The sequence below is a fragment of the Bubalus bubalis genome, chromosome 6, assembly GCF_019923935.1.
Source record: "Bubalus bubalis isolate 160015118507 breed Murrah chromosome 6, NDDB_SH_1, whole genome shotgun sequence".
NCBI classification, from domain to species: domain Eukaryota; kingdom Metazoa; phylum Chordata; class Mammalia; order Artiodactyla; family Bovidae; genus Bubalus; species Bubalus bubalis.
The window spans coordinates 81,223,423-81,245,306 of NC_059162.1; the positions used below are offsets into that span (position 1 = coordinate 81,223,423).

Below are 21,884 nucleotides of genomic sequence, written 5' to 3' on the forward strand. Positions count from 1 at the left end.
TGTTGGACAGGGAGGCCTGGCGTGCTGTGATTCATGGGGTCACAAAGAGTCAGACACGACTGAGCGACTGATCTGATCTGATCTGATTGTCCATTCTCTGGCATTTAATGCACCATCTACTACTTACAGGGCTTCCCTGGTGGCTCAGACGGTAAAGCGTCTGCCTGCAATGCAGGAGACCTGGGTTCGATTCCTGGGTAGGGAAGATCCCCTGTAGAAGGAAATGGCAATCCACTCTAGCACTCTTGCCTGGAAAATCCCATGGACTGAGGAGCCTGATAGGCTACAGTCCATGGGGTCACAAAGAGTCAGACACGACTGAGAGACTTCACTTTGTATCTACTACTTACATTATAAATTCTGTTTGAAATTTACAAGGGTTGTGGGGTTTTTTTTAAGTTCACAAAATAAAACAATATGACAAAGGAAATTCTGCCCCAAAGTTATAATGTTAAAATAAAACGTCAGGGAATTTGGGTCACACTGAGAGACCCAATCTTTTACATCATCTTTTACATTTTCCTCTCCTATTGCCATGTCATGTGCTCCACACTGAAATGGGAACCATGAAAGGCAGTCAGTCAAGCAAGAAAGGTGATCCAGAGGAGAGAAGGGTCATCACATTCCATGACAACCATGTTGGTGATGGTAGACTGGCTTCTGTAATATGCTTAGAGGTTAACAGCTACCAATTGGGTATCCCTTCTTTGCACAGATATTTCTAAGTCTTCCATTCTTTACCTTAAATAAACTCAAAAGCACTAACTCCCAATGCCTGCAAACTTCAAGGTAGCAGATCTTAATGGATACAGCAACTAAATCACAAAGTAACCAAAGTGACACTGTGCTGCACTGGATACACCAACTTGACGTGCTCAGTCGTGTCCGACTCTTTGCAACCCCATGGACTATAGCCCGCCAGGCTTCTCTGTCCGTGGGGTTCCCCAGGCAAGAATACTGGAGTGGGTTGCCATTTCCTTAGCCAAGGGATCTTCCCAATCCAGGGATCGAACCCACATCTCTTATATAGCCTGCATTGGCAGGTGGATTCTTTACCACTGTGCAACCAACACAGCCCAAATTAGACATGGGGGACAATAGTGATCAAAATGATGAAGAAGAGCTGACGCTCCCTACTCTTCACTGGTGGCTGGCTGGTTTGCTACACTGCCAGGTGTGGAATGCCTCTGCTGGGATGCTCATCACCAGGCATGGATGACATCACCCCAGAGGCATTTATGGCAAACAGGCTAATTAAGAAGTGACCACATGGATTTGATTTTGCAAAATAAGGCCCTATTTAGCTGGATGTCAGCAATTTGGCAGCTGTAAATATTTGAAAAATGGCTACAACTTTGGATATTTTTTTTAATGTTCCGAGTGGCTAAAGAAGTTATAAAACCCATGCAATAAAGCTCATGTACATCAATTGTAAGTGAAACTACTAGTCCTTCCCTAAAGCCAGGGTTTGAGTTTACACATAGTTTTAACGTACCTTTCAACTAGAATAGTGCCTTATGTTGGGAGTACTCTGAGTACTCTATTAAAATGCCAAGAAAGTGAGTTGTTATCCCTTCCCCTTCACCACTTTTGTTTTTATAGAAAGGAAAAAACTCTGGCTTTTACCTTTTTAAAAATATAAACATATGACATGTGATTTGGAGGATGATACCTGAGGAACTGGGTTTTCAAACACACAGCTGAGTTGCCAAGAGAGAATACCATTCAATTATTTTATCCTACATAAAAATACAACTTCCCCTCTCTTGAAAAGAGATTTAAGATTTTTGTCCTTAAGAGTAAAAGGTTCATAATAAAACTGAAAAGTCTTCTTGCATGTCAGAGCTTATAAGAAAAAATATTTAGATAAATCAGGCATATAAATCAGAAAAATGCAGGATACATTCGACTACTCGGGAACTTTCAGAAACAGCACTGGTATTTTTCAGAGAAAAAAACCAAGTGGAGAATATGTGAAATGATGCAAGACTGATCCTAAACTGAATAAAAGCAAGTGCTACAGTCCTCGGGCATTCTGAGCAATGAAAAAGAAATGTTGGGAAGGAATGAGGGGAAGCTTAGTCTATTGAACTGATTCATCAACATCCACAGATCCATTCTTCCTTATGGACATCACTGTTAGGGAATAAACTCAAAAGAATGTTGGGGGGTGGGGTGGTGTGAAATTTCCAGTCACTTTATTCCTTTATTCTACCAGACAAACTATGGTACAGAACTGGTTGAGCCACATGATGAGAGATCTAGAAACCACATTACTTAAGAAACAGTAGAAGAAACCCAGAATGCTTGGCCAAAGCAGAAGACCAGTGAATGACTGATGGCTGTTTTCAAATATCAGACAAATGATACACAGAAGGAAGATATGGTTTATTCTGTGAGGCTGTAAAGAGCAGAAACAGGACTGATGGATTGAAGGTAACCATTACACAAGTTACAGAAGTTACACCAAAGCAGATTTTAATTGAAAATAAAGAAGATAATTTAACAATAAGATTCCTTCCCCCACCCCCGCAAATTAAATGATCTAATCAATTGCCACCAAAAACCCAGAAGCCAATATCCACTGATAGCCTATAATTTTTAGATATCAAAATGTGTTTTAAATGAATTGTCTCATTCCTCCTCATAATTTAATAAGGTTATTATTATCAACATCTCCTCTACTAATCATATTTTACAAAAAATACAAACTGAATAAAAAAAATGAGAGTGATTAAATAGTCTACACTGGCACAGCAAATACGTGATTGAGCCAAGTTTCAAAGCCAGAGCACAAGATATTACAGTTATATTACATTGTTTTAAAAGGAGTTTAAACAACAGAAAATAACAAGTATTGGTGAGAATGTAGAGAAATTGGAACTCTTGTGCATTGTTAGTGGGAATGTAAAATGGTCCAATTGTTGTGGAAAATGGTGTAGTATTTCCTAAAAAAAATTAAACATAGAATCACCATATGATTCAGCAATTCTATTTCTGGGTATATACTCAAAATAACTGAAAACAGGAACTTAACCATATATTTGTTCACACACGATCAAAGCAGCATTATTCATAATAGTCAAAAGTGGATGCAAGCCAAGTGCCCATGTTCAGATGAATGGATAAATAAAATGTGGTATATATGTACAATGGAAGGAAATTCTGACACATGGCTAAACTCTGAAGACATTATGCCAAGTAAAATGAGCCAGTCACAAAGGGACAAATACTATGGTTCCAATCATGTGAAGTATCTAGAGTCATCAAATTTATGGACATAGAAAGTAGAGTGGTGGTTGCCAGAGGTTGAGGAGGAGGAAGGAATGGAGCATTCTCATCTAATGGGTACAGAGTTTCAATTTGGAAAATCAAAGAAGCTCTGCAGATGGAGAGTGATGACAGTCACTGAACAACTGAACTGAACGCCACTGAAATGTACACATAAGGATGGTTAAAATGGCTAATTTTATGTTATGTATATCTAACCACGGTATTTTTTAAAAGGAGTGAGATGGAAGTGTTCAAGTGGAGACAAGATGTCCATATGTCAGGGATGCTGGGGAAGGGATTATTATTCCAGGAAGGGACTGGGTTAAGTGAACTCTGAGATTCCTTACAACTCTAAAATTCTCTGACAAGATAAGCACTTCATCCATTACAGAAGTAATAAATTGTTTTAGTTTTCCCCCCAAATACAGACTACCTTTTATCCTGGAGCTTCCCAGCCTGAACTCTGGGACAGCTGGGCCCTGGAATTGATTTACAATGAGATTCTCTCATTTTTGTAAAGCATGTTACCAGCAAACCATTTCCAGCTCCATTTTAATGAGGACCAATTTGTTATTTTTTTGAAAACCCCCGACTTCCATTGTTATAGAAAAGATACAAGAAAAGAAAGTGTAGGTCTTGCAGTTCAAGAATTAATGAAGGCCCTGAAACAATTATGCCTTAAATATACAGAGGTCTCCTTAATGTAAATAGACTGTATTTCACAGCAAATCTTCTTAGAACAAGGGATTCATTTCAGCATGACAGAGTGTGCGATGTAGCAGGGCTATAGTCTGTACTCAATTTTCGATTTTACTTCCGTTGACGTTGACTAATGTACAAATAGCCTGGCTTAAAGGATCTGGGAAACACTAGGTCACAGTGTGAAATATATGCTAATATAACACAATTTATATAAAAATAGAGGAATGTAAATAGCTAACTGAAGCCAGAGGTAGTGGCTCCAGCCAAGTGGAGACTGAGGAACATTGATAATGCAAAGAGAATGTTGTTCTCATTAAACCTCCAGGAACACTACCCTGAGGTTTTCTTCCAGTTTAAATGCCATGATAAATTAAAACTGAATATCCACTGCTCTCTGAAAGCAGGCGTGTGTCTCTGCGTGACTGAATGAGGGTATGACATGTTAAACAACCTAAATTAAAAGTCAGTATGATACAAAGATTAACACCCTCAGCCCCCATGGCTGAAGAACTGACAGAATAGTGGGGAAAAGCTGAAAGTGTGTAACATTGCCAGATGCATGACAAAGTAGAACAAGCACAGTTGAAAACAACTGTTGTTTATTTAGTGTTTATGGGTCAGGCATGAGAATTTCACACTCATTATCTCATTTAGTCCTCGTGATGTAGATTAAAATCCAGTATAATATTTATTTATATAATACATTTTCTGCTGAAATCATTCCACAGCAAAACCAAGGGTGACTCATCTATGAGCCATTCCCAGAGTCAGGCAGGCTCTCAGACCTCCTACGTGTTCTGACTGCTTGGGTCCATGCAAAAGCATCAAGGGGTAAAAACAGTACAGGCAGGAACAACAGAAAAGCCATTCATGGATTCTAGGGAACTGAGGAAGAAAACCCAGAATTTAAGGCCTAAAGGTGAAGTTCAAAATTATACATGATTCATTAGATGGTATGGGTTTGGTTCTCTTCTGCTACTGTCTGTTTTCCATGCCATAATCCACACAGCATATGGTTACACTTTTCTAAGAATCCCTTGGTTGGAACCTTCACTGGGCATTGACTGTGCATGAGATAAAGTTTAAAGCCCTCAGCAGAGCATGCAAAGTCATCTATAATCTAGTTCCTCATTATTCCAGCTATGCTAAATTACAGCTCACCATTCCAAAGGCACTTCACCTTTCATGCCTTGGTTATCTCTGCTGGGATGTCATTTCTATCCCTCTGCCATCCCCCAATTCTTTCTCCAATATTCATATTAGAACAGGAATCATCATTTACTACTGTAATTTCAGTGCAAGGAATAGAGTTGGTGCTAAGTGAATGTTTATTGAATGTAAGAATGAGGGAGTTAAAGAAAGATGTAAATGAAATAAAGGAGGGAGATACAGAGGAGCAAATTTTCTCTTATCTTTCAGTCTTCCAAGCAGACATCATGCCCTTCTCTGAGCTATACAAGAACCTCGTCAGACACCCCTTTATACTGTTCTCCAATTTCCTCTATTGCTGTGTTTCTTCCCCATCTATACTCTCAGCTATACTATCCTAAAGGCAAGGACTGTGTTTTTCTAGATAGCCAATGCTTAGCTGAGTGCCTAGCAGTAAACAAGAAATGATTGAATGAATCCTTTTGAAGTTCTTATAAATCCCACTTAAAGGAACTCCTTCAGCTAGTAGTAACTTGGAGGTCTCAGTTAACATTTGGATTGGGTCCTGGGATTCAAGTTGGGCAGATCGGGTAAATAAACATCTGACAAAATATGGTCCAAGTAAGGGCTCTTTCTGTTTTTGTGAGCCAACCTAGATTTAAGCACTGAAGCTCATCCTCCTTAGAAAATTCTAAATGTCTTCACTCAGAAGCTGTTTATACACACTTTTCATAAACTTAGTTATCAGATTTCTCAGCCGAGAGTTGACTAGACACAACAAACGGAGAGCAGGAAAGGAGATGGAGGTAGATAAACTAGAAAGTACTCTGAGGAGAAAGAGAGGGGACCCAAGGACTCAAAAAGCCTAACAATTTGGGGCAATGAGTCTAGAGTTCAACAGACAGTGGGTCTGCATGCTGTGGCAGCAGTATGCAATAAGTCACAATGATGATGTGCATTACTGTGAAAAGGTAGCCCTCTTCACAACAACAGAGGTGTGTGGGCAATCCCTTAAGGAAGATTTCCATCAAACAGCAAACCATTTGGCATTCAACAGGGAATGCTTTTATTAGTTGGAAAATTCACTTAGGCAGAGCAGCTAATGAGCTGACAATGCCAGATATGAAATGTGCTACTATAGAAACCCAAGAGGCTTCATGTTGTGCATCTGTCCATTTCCAGCTACCCAACACACACAAAAAAAGGACCAAGAGAAACATCAGCATGAAAATACACATTGAATGAAGATCCTAAACGCAATTCCAGGAGAGGCTATATTCCCAGTCAATCCCAAACCAACTACACAGCCTTAAATGGCCCTCTGCATAGAAACTCTTTCAGGAGCTTATGTTTGATACAAAGGAAGTCAACATGAAGTCAACAGCTAGCTCCAACACGCAAATGACATTTACAGGATTAGCATCCAGTGCAGAACTAGCCAGGGATAATTCTCTGAGCCACAAAGCAATCACTATGCACTGAATTTAACCCTATGCCATGAACCACCCTTTCAAGGATGGACAAATAGCAAACTTTAAATGTAACAGGCTGTGGTCTGGCTTCAGGGAGAGAGAGGGGCAAATACTTTGGTGGGTGAGGGAGGTGGCAGCAGTATACAGGTTCCATAAGTCTGTTCTTTCATTGACCATTCCCCTTCTTTCCATTTCCCTCTCCCCTCTAGAGGCTTCCCTGAGTCTGAGGTTCAATCTGGGACCCCTTGAAAGGAAACATTCTCAGTATCCCTGTCTCCTCCTATTCAGCCACCCTCATTCACTCCACATTATTTAGACCATTCTTGCCCAGGCAATTAAGCAAGGCAATTTCACATAAATGACCTCATTTCTGTAACGAATTTGAAAATGACATGTTTCAACTTGGTCTTTATGAACTATAGGTCATGCAGTAAGAGTACATTAATACATAGGCTGAGGTCTGTTTAGAAAAGCTTACATGCGCTTTGCTAAAAGAAAGAACAGGAACTACTATTCAGTAATCAACTACTGTGAGCCACATGGAGTGGGGTACTTTGCCTCCCATTGTTTCTTGTTTAATCTTTACAATAACTTGGCAAGGAAGTATTATATAGTAAATGAGGAAACTGGCTCTGAGAAATTATTCTCAGCTCAAAATCCTGCAGCTAGTTGATGATTCTAGCTAGAGCCAGAATTCAGACTTGGGTCTGTTGGATCTTGAAGGTGTAACATACTTCACTCTACCATGCTTATTAAAGAATCAAAACATTTTCCCTTTGGACAGTTCAGTTGCTCAGTCATGTCCAACTGTTTGTGACCCCATGTACTGCAGCATGCTAGACTTCCTTGTACATCACCAACTCCCAGAGCTTGCTCAAACTCATGTCGATGGAGTCGGTGATGCCATCCAACCATCACATGCTCTGTGTCCCCTTCTCCTCCTGCCTTCCATCTTTCCCAGCATCAGGGTCTTTTCCAATAGGTCATATCTTTGCATCAGGTGGCCAAAGTACTGGAGTTTCAGTTTCAGCATCAGTCCTACCAATGAATATTCAGGACTGATTTCCTTTAGGATGGACTGATTGGATCTCCTTGCAGTTTAAGGGACTCTCAAGAGTCTTCTCTAATACCACTGTTCAAAAGCATCAATTCTTCTGTGCTCAGCTTTCTTTTTAGTCCAATTCTCACATCCATACATGACTACTGGAAAAACCATAACCTTGACTAGACGGACCTTTGTTGGCAAGGTAATGTCTCTGCTTTTTAACATACTGTTAAGGTTTGTCATAGTTCTTCTTCCAAGGAACAAGCATCTTTTAATTACAGGGCTTCAGTCACCATCTGCAGTGATTTTGGAGCCCAAGAAAATCAAGTCTGTCACTGTTTCCATTGTTTCCCCATCTATTTGCCATGACGTGATGGGACCAGATGCCATGATCTTAGATTTCTGAATGTTGAGTTTTAAGCCAGCTTTTTCACTCTCCTCTTTCACTTTCATCAAGAGGCTCTCCAGTTCCTCTTCACTTTCTGCCATAAGGATGTTGTCATCTGCATATCTGAGATTATTGATATTTCTCCTGGCAATCTTGATTCCAGCTTGTGCTTCATCCAGTTCAGTGTTTCTCATAATGCACTCTGCAGAGAATTTAAATAAGCAGTGTGACAATATACAGCCTTGACTTACTCCTTCCCCAGATTGGTAAGGTGGTCTGGTATTCCCATCTCTTTAAGAATTTTCTACAGTTTGTTGTGATCCACACAGTCAAAGGCTTTGGCATAGTCAATAAAGCAGAAGTAGCTGTATTTTTGGAACTCTCTTGTTTTTTCTATGATCTGACGGATGTTGGCAGTTTGATCTCTGGTTCCTCTGCCTTTCCTAAATCCAGCTTGAACATCTGGAAGTTCTTGATTCGCATACTGTTCAAGCCTCACTTGGAGAATTTTGAGCATTACTTTGTTAGCATGTGAGAAGAGTGCAATTGTGCAGTAGTTTGAACATTCTTTGACATTCCCTTTCTTTGGGATTGGAATGAAAACTGACCTTTTCCAGTCCTGTGGCCACTGCTGAGTTTTCCAAACTTGTTGGCATATTGATGGCATATTAAATTTGCCCATTGCAGCCCATTTTAGTTCACTGATTCCTAAAATGTCGATGTTCACTCTTGCCATCTCCTGTTTGACCACTTCCAATTTACCTTTATTCATGGACCTAACATATCAGGTTCCTATGCAATATTGTTCTTTACAGCATCGGATTTTACTTCCATCACCAGCCACATCCACAACAGGGTGTTGTTTTCACTTTGGCTCCATCTCTTCATCCTTTCTGGAGTTATTTTTCCACTCTTCCCCAGTAGCATAGTGGGCACTACCGACCCGGAAAGTTCATCTTTCATTGTCATATCTTTTTGCCTTTTCATCCTGTTCATGGTGTGCTCAAGGACTTGTCTAACTTGAAGAAACTATGAGCCATGTCGTGTAGGGCCACCTAAGATGGATGGGCCATGGTGGAGAGTTCTGACAAAACATGGTCCACTGGAGAAAGGAATGGCAAACTACTTCAGTATTCTTGCCTTGTGAATCCCTTTGGACAAAGGGGAGCTAAAGGAATTTTAACGCTGTGGTCTGGCGTGAAAGGGGCTTCCTGGGTGGCTCAGTGGTAAAGAATCCGCCTGCTAATGCAGGACACTCAGGTTCACCCCCTGGGTCGGGAAGATCCCCTGGAAATGGCAACCCACTCCACTATTCTTGCCTGGGAAATTCCATGGATAGAGGGCCCTGATGACCCTGTGACCATAGGGTCACAGAAGAGTCAGACATGACTTAGCGACTAAGCAACAACTGATGTGATATTACTCTAAATCAACCCAGCTGGAAATCCTGAGGGACTACAAGGTACCAGTCCCATACACCTGTCTTACTGAATATTTCTAAAGACTTAAAATCAGGTTCAAAGCAGCTTCAAGGATAGTTCTATTTGGGGAATGTAATCAGAACTGCAAAACCCTGAAAAGGTATGGAAAGGCCACTTTAACTTTCTTAGCCATCGCTTCCAGAAAGGTCTTCCTTCTTGTTGCCCATTTCTCACCAGTGTGAGAAGAGAGGTTAGGACACTGCACAATCTTTTTCTCCAATCTCAGTATCAACCAATATCATCAATACCAAGCAGAGGACTTGCTACCAGCTGCCAGGTGTTGATAGTCTGGGGAAGTGGTAAAGAAAAAAGAAATTTAAGAGAGCAATTCAGACTACCACACAGTATTCTCTGGGCCTTAGTTTCCAAATCTGTAAAATGTAAGGTGATAAAATTTCTTTCTAATGTTGTCATAACAATCAAAGAGATGATACATATAAAGTATGCTGCTGCTGCTGCTGCTAAGTCGCTTCAGTCGTGTCCGACTCTGTGCGACCCCATAGACGGCAGCCCACCAGGCTCCCCTGTCCCTGGGATTCTCCAGGCAAGAACACTGGAGTGGGTTGCCATTTCCTTCTCCAATGCATGAAAGTGAAAAGTGAAAGTGAAGTCGCTCAGTTGTGTCCGACTCTTAGTGACCCCATGGACTGCAGCCTACCAGGCTCCTCCATCCATGGGATTTTCCAGGCAAGAGTACTGGAGTGGGATGCCATTGCCTTCTCCGCATATAAAGTATAGATAGATCATAATACCTGGCACATTATAAGCTCTTAATCATTACAGCTGAATATATAATAGTGCCTTTAACATTCTTTTCTTGTGTTGTTCATAAATATTTTGTGAGCTTAGTAAGTCACAATAACAGCTCAAGGTAATATTTACTGAGTGCTTTGTATGTGCCAGTCACTGTTTCAATTTTTTATTTAATCATTACAATACCATTAAAAGGTAGGCACTACTATTATTCCCATTTTACCAGTAAGAACACCAAGGCACCCATAGAGATCCTCCTCCAATGCAGGAGACACAAGTGATACAGGTTCAATCCGTGGGTCAGGAAGATCCCCTGGAGAAAGAAATGGCAACCCACTCCAGTACTCTTGCCTGGGAAATCCCATGGGCAGCGGAGCTTGGCAGGCTACAGTCCATGGGGTCACAAAGAGTGGGACACAACTGAGCACACACACACACACACACACGCATACGTATTATCCAGTTAACTGGGGAGTCTGATTGGATGTCCCACTGCTCCACTTGTTGTAATTACTTTTACTATTATCTTGTATAATTATCATAGCTCCCATTGGTCCCAAGGGAATTCTCATTTAACTCCTTGAAAGCAATTCCTAGGAATACTCTAATTCATCAAAATCGTATATTTTAAACTCCCAGAGTTTGAAAGGACATTCAATTCTCTGATACTTAATGCAGTCTCTTCAGTTTAACTTCCTGGCTATTTAAAGATGTCTTGAGCTTGCTCCAAGTTTACTGAGTCTCCCCAGAAAACAAGATCTTCTTAATGGCTTTGGTTTCGTGGACTCCGTAAACATTCTGAGAATGATAAAAGGATCACATGTGGTGTTATCTTATTGAATAATGGTCTGGTGTGTCTTCTCCTAAATGAAATGTTGGAGTAATGTTTTTGTACGCCAGTGATACATTAGAATAATACCATATATTTATACAGTGTTTTGCAATTTTCAAAGTGCTTTCCCAATTACTGTCTCATTTGATCCTCACCGCAGGCTTGCAAAGCAAGCAGGGCCACTGTTATTACCAGCCCCATTTTATAGGCAGTGTGGTCAAGCAGAGAGTATCCCGGGTTTTGAAGGAAAACAGAATAGGGTTCTGTTCCCTGCTCCTCAATATTCTAGCTGTGTGATCTTGAACTAGTTTCCTAAACTCGTCAAGTTTTAGTCTCTTCATCTGCGAATTGGGCAGAATAATTTACAAGGTCATACAGAGGATCAAATGAGGTCATCAATGTAAAGCAATTAGAACAGTTGTCATTCAGTTGCTCAGTCCTGTCTGACTCTTTATGACCCCCATGGACTGCACCATGCCAGGCCTCCCTGTCCTTCACCATCTCCCAGGGCTTGCACAAACTTATGTCCATTAAGTCAGTGATGCCATCCAATCATCTCATCCTCTGCTGTCCCCTTCTCCTTCTGCCTTCAATCTTTCCTAGCACGAACAGTGCCGATCACTAATTATTTTACTATCATTATTATTAATTATTGTTAGTATTTGTTACTGGACAAAGTATCATTAAAAAGAGAAAACCAAAAAGGAGGCAGTGAGAGCAAAGTCCTAAAAATGAATTGGGCAAAGTGGGCTTTTATACCCTTTCAGGCCACTGGTTGCCAAGGAAGGGAGGGTGTGACTCCAAGTGGGCGAGCCATGAAAAGATCCAGAGGAAGGGAAATGAATGGACTGCCCCCATTTCTGGGCAAGGCACCATTGCTCTCTCAGAGCAAACCTGAAACCCTGGGCCATGCCCACCCTCCCCTGCCTTCCATCCATCTTCCCAGTGGCCAGGACCAGGTGGAGGCTCCCAGCCAGAGAAATCCAGGACCCCAGACTCTCAAGACACCATGAAGGACTCATGCATCAGCCCAGTCTACATCAGGATCTGCATCTTGATTGAGTCATTGGATGAACTCCCTTCTTATCAGAGTTGCCTTTCAGAAGATAACAAAGGAACTCTCTCTAGGCGGGGAGAGGAAAGCACAGTGTCAACAAGCAAACTCTGCCTTGAAGACAACATCAATCCTAGCTTCTGGGAGGTCTCACTTAGCCCCACTTGGGATGCTTCTAACTTCTCTGGGCTTCCAGCCCCACCCCACCCTATCCTGTCCCAGGACAGACTAGACTCCTAAGGTTGGGGCCAAATGTCTATGAGGCAGGAGCAGAGACAGGGGAGCTTGTGAGACCTGAATCCTCTTCTGGCTCCATTCTGGGCTCAGCAGGCTATGTAGTCTATTGGACCTCAGAGTCTCCATAAGTAAAAAAAAAAAAAAAAAAAAAAAAAAAAATCACAAGAATGAAATGAGACTATAGATGTCAGCCCTAAGCACCATGCCTCCTATTTCTCAGTAGTTAAGTCATGTCCAACCCTTTGCAATCCCATGAACTATAGCACGCCAGGCTTCCTATGCCTCCTATGAAGTGAAGTGAAGTCGTTCAGTCATGTCTGACTCTTTGCGACCCCATGGTCTGTAGCCTACCAGGATCCTCCATCTATGGGATTTTTCAGGCAAGAGTACTGGAGTGGGATGCCATTTCCTTCTCCAGGGGATCCTCCTGACCCAGGGATTGAACCCATCCTTTGGAGGGGCAAGTGTTCCTTGGCCCCCTTACACAGAGCCCCAGAGTAGCTAAGGCCATCCCCACTTCCCTCCCTCCCAGAGCCGGGCAGCAGGTCTCCAGTATTGTAGGCAGACACTTTACCATCTGAGCCACCAGGGAAGTCCTATAGAATAGATGCCTCCTATAGAGTAGATGAAAAAATAAATGATGGTGGTCAATTTTATAGTTATTGTCACTGCTATTATTGTTATTAATTACACCAAAGTGATTTCAGGTTTCTCTGGTCTGGCAACATGAGTGATCCAGACAAGTGTGTATTTTTTCTTCTGCTAACTCCCAAAATCAAAAGCCTCGTCTATCCTCCTTTCACAATCTGCTAATGTGATCACGACAGCTTCCTGGGCCCATTCCTGTAATTGACCTCTCCTGATAACCCACCCTGGCGAGCTATCCAGTGGAGAGGATTTTGTTTGTGGGCAGATAGCACTCTGGCCCCTGAGACAAGCATCCTTTGGAGGGGCAAGTGTTCCTTGGCCCCCTTACACAGAGCCCCAGAGTAGCTAAGGCCATCCCCACTTCCCTCCCTCCCAGAGCCGGGCAGCTGAAGCCAACCATGCCTTCCAGCTAAACCCAAACCCCATTTTCTAAGCTTAACATAAACCAAGTGAGACGTCTGTTGACAGATGGTAAAGGGCAAGAGATTGAAAGTGACCTTGTAGATAACAGCTGAGGTCTGTGTCTGCCCAGGCCCAACCTGACAATTACCTTGCCTCCCAAATGATACCATTTATAGAAGCTTTGGCTAATCATAGGTGTAAAGCCAATGGTGGTACTTTTCTAAAGTAAATTCTCAAACAAAAGTGGGACCTTAGTATTTGGAGAAATTACTCACTGGTCAGCAGGAAGGAGCACAAAAAAGGAACAGCAGTGATACGAGGTCACACCGGTGCTGACTCATTGTATTACGTGGATTGACTGTCTCATGGAGGTAGGGCCATGGCAGTGTGACTTAAGAGAACAGTCTGCATCAAGGATTCTCCTGACCTCTCATTTCTGGGAGGGATCTCCCACCACCTTCACAACCTTGGGCTGTTTCTTCACATTCCTCAGGTCCTAGCTGCTTCATTCTTATATCATTCTTATATCTTATATCATTCTTATATCAGAGAAATTAATACCAAGTCTATTTTTTCTTTTAGTAAAAATGTTGGATCCTTGATGCAAAGGGTTGAGTTAATCCCTTTCCTTATTCCTTGTTCATTATCAACACTGGTCCAGGAAAAACCCCTCTCATTTATTTTTCTGTTGATTCCCTTTAATCCATAGTCTTCTCCCCTAGCCCACGCAGCCACCCCAGTGTTTGATGTGTAATCTACCAGTTCCCAAACATTCTTGCAAATGAGCATTGTCATTCTGTGTGTATGTAGTTTTAATTTTTGTACCTGGAGTTGAGTTTTAGATCTCTTTCTGTTACTTATCATTTTTACCCAGCATTGTACTTTCAAATTCATCTATGTCATTATCAGCATATCTACATCATTACTTCTAACAGCTGCATCCTATTTAAGCTGGTCGTTTGTCCTTGGCTCTTTCTGGGCCATTCGATCATTCTTTCTGTAGCTCTAGACCCCCGAGGCTGACCTCTTCTACCTTGAACTGCATAGTTCTAGCCTTCTGGCTCACTCTGCAGACCTGAGACTGCTCAGCTTCCAGGAGTCTACGAGTCAATTTCTTAAAATACAGCTATAATTATATAGTTGATCGGTTCTGTTCCTCAGGAGAATGCTGACTTATAAAGATGTGCACCTATATTGTCTCCAATTTCCTGCTACCATCAACAGTGCTGTGATGAAGACTCTTTACATGTTCCCTTATAGGAGTGTATGAGAATTTCTTTGGTTTGTATACCCAGAGGTAAAATTTCTGGGTCATGGAATGTATCAACTGTGTAGTGTTTTGAAGTATAATACTATAACAAAACTAAAACATTTTACAATTATTTACAGAGTGTTTACCATGCGCCAGACACCATGTGTGTGAACTAGAGACGGAATAATCTGCAAAATAATCCTTGTCCCTACTGAACTTTCAACAACAAAGTATATAAGTGATCTGGCACACTGTTTTTGCCTAAGAAGTGTGTAATTATCATTGAGACCAAAATTATCTATACCGCACAGTTTATTGTCCACATTAACATGACTTTACTGTTCCATTAATCTTCATCAGCTTGATTTTACCATTCCAGGAAATTCTTGGCCAGGAAGATAAGGGTTGCAAATAACTTCCTGAAAACTCCATTTAATAAACATCAAACTGATCAACTTTTCCATAGATAGCATGAAATGACTGTTTATCATTCTGAGAGTGGTGTTCACTAATTCTAAACTATTACATCTTGATCCGTACACAATTCAATCAAGTCTCTACATTCAAAGAACCGTCTTAACTCAAATCCCCAAACATCATAAATATCACAGCTTTTCCTTTTCTTCTCTTTCAAGGTAGTGTACTCCCTTATCACAATAATAAATGCAGCTTTGGCCTTTCAACAGGTCATTAGGATGGTTCTTTCAGGAAGCCAACATCAACTACCACTATAAAGCATGTCTTGTACTTCCTCTTTCCCTCCCTGAATGCAAAAATAAAAGAGGTGGTTTGGGATTAAAGTCAAGATCCTCCAATTATAATCTTAGCTGGACTGATCATAACCCCCAGTGTACACCCACCACAGATGGACAAAAAAACTTCTGCAACATCAATAAAAAGGGAGGGCAATGGTTGATGATCTCTAAGGCACTCCCAACACAAACTGGTATGAAAATCTATTCAGGGAAATCATCAGCAAGAAAAATGTCAGTTTCTTAGGAGATTGAACTTAAGCACCCTTGCTAGGAAATGGCAACCCACTCCAGTGTTCTTGCCTGGAAAACCCTATGGACAGAGGTGCCTGGTAGGCTACAGTCCATGGGGTCACAAAGAGTCAGACACAACTGAATGACTGAGCACTCCTTGAGGGCAAAACCTCTACCATATATTTTGCTGTTGAAACCGTATAAAATACATGTTTCTTTTTTTTCTAATTCCACATCACTATTAGCCCAGTGGATGATCAAAAATAATTTCCAAGTGGAGAAATGTCATTTCCAAGTCATGATTTACGTTCAGCCAATTAAATACTATCCAGTTTAGCAATTGTCAGCATAAATTTTGGAAGATGGCAAGACACTGCATGTGGGCTGAAATAATGGTGGCCTCTTCTCTGATTCCATTCACAGGTCCCTGATACAGATAAGATATCACCACCAGGGAAATGTCTGGTGGAATACTGTCTCAGCAAATTACACAGCATCAACTTTGTGTGATCTCAAAGCCAGAGAGAAATTCTATAATGCCCAGAAATGTGCTTTGGCACAGGGTGGGGGCACTGTGGCACCACTTCGTGTGTGTTCAGCAGTTTCAGCATCCCATGATTTTTCTATTTCATACTTCCAGGCACAGAATAGAAAGAATTCTGCATAACTGCTTAACTGGTAGATTTGTTGTTGTTGTTTTAGTGGCTAAATTGTGTCTGACTCTTTGCGACCCCATGGACTGTAGCCCACCAGGCCCCTCTGTCCATGGGATTTCCCAGGAGATAGCTGAGCCCAAAATAGTTGGTTTCAGAGAAATCACTCCGGCAGTTAATTATGGTATCTTAGTTATTAACTCACTTTTTAAAAAACTGATCTTCCACTTTAAAAATCCAGATTATTGCTATTTCTAAGGCAGGAAGACACAGAGAGGCACAGCTGAATGATGGGATACTCTCAAGTCTAATGCTAGCATGATTCATTGACAAGCTACAGTATTGTCAAACTACACTATAAACATATAATCAACTTTTATTCATTTGGGAGATATTTCTAGCTTGTGAAGAATCTAGAGTCTTTGCTCCAGCATCATCTTTTTTCCTCTTCCTTCTGCCAGCTATTTGGTTTTAATGTTCACTCCCCCAAAGGAATGTGAAAAACAAAAAACTAGGAAATCAGGCTTCTGGAGAGCAGTTTTAGCAAATCTGGGCTAAAATGATATTTGATCTGTGCTCTGACTGTTCTCCATTTGTTCCAGATAATAAAGAAGTAGCTTTGATGCAAATTGAATGCCAGGATTGGGAGAAACCTTGGAAGCCATCGCAAATCCATTTTGTAGATTATAAGACTGAGGTTCAATGGGGTAAAACGCTTTGCTGGAGGTCACGTAAGTAGCCAGAGGCAGGGCTGAGATGAGAACTCAAATCCTAAAACTCAGTTCAGTGATTTCCCTTTAAATGTTTTAGTAAGTATGGTAAAGACATAGGCTGGGAAAAAGACATGAAAAAATAAAAGTTTATATATCTAACACATTCTCAGGAAGATTCAAGTAACGTCCACATGGGAGACATATTCAATTAACATTTTACGAAAATTCAAGTAATATTGATGTTTGACAATATTTCTTCACCATCTATTATGTACTCTTTTATTTATGTTTTCTCATTTACTCTTCAGCACAGCCTAGTAAAGTTGGTTTCCATTTTGCTGAAAATGAAACTAAGGCTCAGAGAGGCAAAAAGACTTGCTCAAGGGCACACAGCTAGAAAGGATTTAATTCTAGATTTTAAATCCAAGTCCTCTGGGTCAGTACAGAGCTTTCTTATACATTTCAGTGCTGCACAAACTTCAAGTTGTAACATTCTACTTCCCCAGTATTTTGTTACCAGAGCTACTTGTTGCTGTTTAGTTGCCAAGTCATGTTTAACTCTTTAGCAACCCTGTGGACTGTACCTCTCACCAGGCTCCTCTGTCCATGGGATTTTCAAGGCGAAATACTGGAGTGGGTTGTCACTTCCTTCTCCAGGGGATCTTCCTGACTCAGGGATCAAACCCGTGTCTCCTTCACTGAAAGGCAGATTTATCACTGAGCCATCAGGGAAGACCAACCAGAGCTATTACTGACATAGTATTTCCTTAGTTGATACACTGTTTTTACTCAAATAAATTTAGCCTTCATTTAAGATACAATCGGAGAAGGCAATGGCAACCCACTCTAGTACTCTTGCCTGAAGAATCCCATGGAGGGAGGAGCCTGGTAGGTTGCAGTCCATGGGGTCGGTCGGATACGACTGAGCGACTTGACTCTCACTTTTCAATTTTCTGCATTGGAGAAGGATATGGGAACCCACTCCAGTGTTCTTAACTGGAGAATCCCAGGGACAGGGGAGCCTGGTGGGCTTCCGTCTATGGGGTCGCACAGAGTTTGACACGACTGAAGAGACTTAGCAGCAGCAAGATACAATACATATGAAATTATGAGTTTAGTTGGTTAAATACATGAATTATATAAGTTAAGCATAAAACTTAAATTTTTTGAAAAAGTTTATCTATTTGTCATCTGAAATTTCAACTGCAAACTACTCCATAACTTCGAGAAATAGGTACCTCATAGGCAAGTTGTAACACGTAGGGCTCTGTGGTCATTGTTTCATTTTCACCATTAGTCAAAGCTTCTTAATCTTTGCAACCACAAGACCCTTCTGAGATATATTTTTTTTAATGCATATTCCCAGACCCTGTTTCTGGATCTGGGATGAAGGCCAGGGACTGACATTTTAAACAAACATCCGGAATGTCTGTTGCTGACGCTTAAGTCATATGTCGGAAAATCTTGTGCCATGATACTGGAGACTATATGATTTACCAAACCAGGAGTCCCTTAGCATAACTTCCTTCATCAACACTTGAAACAAACACTGATGTTACTTTGGAGTCATCAGATCAGAAACCTGAAGTATCTCCATAGGTCTCTTAATGTAGACTCTATTTCTATAAAGTGCTCCAGCCACAGAAAATCCCCAACAGGTTGTTATCAACTTTGTTTTCAGAGGTCCTCCTTTGGCAGCCCCTGTGCAAATCTCTCTTTTCCCACTGGGACAGAGGAGCAGTATCTGGAGGGTAGAAGTTCACTCTCTGTAAGCCTCGCATTTTCATGGGTGGAACTTCCCAAAGAACAAAGTCATAAATATGCTCTCAGCAGCCCAGGGGGAGCGTTTGATCTTCTGCCCAGTGATCTCTGTTTGTCATCTGCTCAGCCTCATTCATCACACTAAAGACAAGGAGCTAAATGGGAGAGCAAGATCCAGTGTCAGGGATCGCCGCAGAGGAGACAGGACAGCCGTCACCCTGGAAGAGGCCAAGGGAGCAGGGGGCACAGAGGTGGAGTGATTGTGGCAAAGCCAGGTGGGCCAGCAGGTGAGTGAGACCAAGAGAAGAGGGACCCAGCTCATCCTCAGCACTGGCTCCCTGCCTCTGAATGCCGGCACTGTAGACTGCATAGTCAACTCAATACTCAGCATTTTGAGGCAGAAAGTGGTAACCATCAGCCATGTATTGTTTAGATCTTCAGTCTTTGGTAAAAAATTAAATTAACTGCCAACACTGAATAAAAAGGAAATTGTACAAGCCTGGATTTCCAGTTTTTCTGAACAAATGGAAAATCTCATAACACTAGGCCTATAATCCAATGTGTCAACAGTTTGATAGTTATACAGTGACCATTTCCATTATATAGAATATTGATATCCAGTTGTGATGTCCACATCACTCTTCAAAATATTACATCCAGTCTGCTTCACCCAACCACCTACCTGCCCTTTTGGCAGTGAAGTTGGGAAACCATATGAAACCCAACTTGTATTTTACTTGTATTTTACTAAGTGAAATACAAATGCGCCTATCACATCATCTTCTTTCCTTCCCCAAACCTCTGTAGTTATGAAATGCCAGGGCCCAAGGCCTAACTAATACCTCATAGGTTCAGTAAGCATGAGTTGAATGAATAAAGAAATTTATTGAGCCTAAAGCTATGCTAGGCATCTCAGGGGGTGATATAAAAGTAAGCAAGCCTTGCATAGGATATCAAAGACAGAGTCTGGGGCAGAAAAAAGAGCGTCAGAGTTGGTCTGACTTTGCTTTGTGTCTTTGGGCAAATCACTTAACCTTTCTGATCTTTGGGTTTCTCATCAAAAAAGTAAACATGATTAGGCCTCACAAGTTTGTTTTAATGGTTAAACAAAAGAATGTATTAATATTTGAGAGCCAGGGCTAGAGGGAAATTTCCTATAAGTACACAAAAGTTAGGAATTGAAATATACATCAGAGAAAGGGGTGTAGGGCAAAGAAGGAAAAGTGTACGGTAGGTTGAGGACCTCAGAAAATGCTCCAAGAAGAAAATGGGTTTTAATCAGGACCTTGAGACACATACAGGATCAGGTCTTATTGAGAGATGAGTGAGAAAATTCTAGGCAGGAGAAAGAGTAAGAGTAGAAGAATATAGAGTAGATGGTAGGTTTGATCAGGATGTCAAGGATGGCCCATGAGTGCCATGTTAAGCACTACAAACTTGGTACCACACAGTCTGCGTGTGTGCCTGCTAAGTCGCTTCAATCGTGTCCGACTCTTCGCAACCCTATGGACTGTAGCCCTTCTGTCCATGGGATTCTCCAGGCAAGAATACTGGAGTGGGTCGCCATGCCCTCCTCCAGGGGATCTTCCAGACCCAGGGATCGAACTCACATTTCTTAAGTCTCTTGAATTGGCAGGCAGATTCTTTACCACTAGCACCACCTGGGAAGCCCATCACACAGTCTACTACCTACCATCATGGGTGTGACCATAACTGAAAACAAGGTTTTCTCATCTGCAGGCTCTCCTTGAGCCTGAGCTAACTCTTCTTACTCACACCCACTCACACCAATCAGGTATATAAAAGGCCCTGATTCCAGTGACCACACAGAGACACACACCCTCCTAGCCAGACTCACATGCATCAAGTAGATAAAAGGCCATGATTCCAGTGACCACACACACACACACACACACACACACAGAGCTAGCCAGACTGCTCCAGATCCTCCCTTTATAAGCACCGCTATTAGAATGCTCACAATGAAGGGCTTTAAATCAAGCTAAGCAGCGAACTTTAAACTTGGCCCAACTTTTACAAGATTTATGAAAACCTTTCATGTGAGGTTTTGCACATGATTTATTTTTATCTTCCTGGGTAATATATATTTTTAAAGCCCATAATGAGATGAAAGAAACTGGTAGATTTCTACATCACAAACAGTAGTAGAGCTACCCTGGTATTTAACAAAGCATCCTAATACCAGTTGGAGTAAATATTAATGAGATTATTTAAATTATGAAAGTGCTAATGCAGACTTATTGCTTATTATGTGCCAAACCCTGTTTTAAGTGCATTACATATATTAACTCCCTTAATCTTCACAACAGCCTATGGGTTATACAAGATCAGAATTATCCTCATTTTATAGACGAGGAAAGCAAGGCATAGAAAGGTTAAATAATTTGCCCAAGGTCATATACCTAATAGATGACAGAGCTGTGGTTTGAGCCCAGAGTCCACTCTTGAACCAAAATGCCACTCTGTTTTGAAGAATATGAGCATATATGCAGGAGGTAAGGAAAGGGCCACAGAGGGCTTTAAGAGAAGGACTGACTCCATCTGGGTTGTCTGGGTTCAAGAGCAACCTCGGACAGTGTTTGAGGAAGATGAAGACCCTTAACAGAGAATGTCTTATTGCTGACAGACATCAGAGAAACATAGAAAATCAGAGCTAAAGCCCTTTACACCTCAGCTAGGAAAGCGGTAAGTGTAGTGGCTAAGAGCGAGGGCCCTGGAATCAGACAGCCTGAGCTGGTTCCATGCCTCTGCTTTGTGTCCTTAGGCAGGTTACTTAACTTCTCTGGACCTCAATTTTATCATCTGTTCAATGGGAATAATTCTACTTACCTCATGGAATTGTTGAGAAGATCAAAATTATTCATACAAGCAGTTAGAATGATGACTGGCATATGAGAAGCTCTCAATCAATGTTAGCTATTATTCTAATGTTGGCGTTCCCCTCTTTCTGATCAGAATCTAACAAGGCAGCTCCATGTATAGTTAGGTTTATTTCATTTTTAAGTGCGCTGATCTTAGGATTTAGTCACATCCATGTAGGGCCTATGAGCTCATGGAGTGTA

At 41.4% G+C, this 21,884-nt stretch overlaps 1 protein-coding gene and 1 non-coding gene across 2 annotated transcripts in view; one reads left to right on the forward strand and one right to left on the reverse strand.

Annotated features, from left to right (window-relative positions):
- ROR1 (receptor tyrosine kinase like orphan receptor 1) overlaps positions 1 to 21,884 on the reverse strand; it is a 463,207-nt gene that overhangs the window by 222,020 nt on the left and 219,303 nt on the right. The gene's annotated exons all lie outside the window — the stretch shown is intronic.
- Positions 134 to 205, forward strand: TRNAC-GCA. The gene has a single exon. It is a non-coding gene; the product is annotated as a tRNA-Cys (tRNA).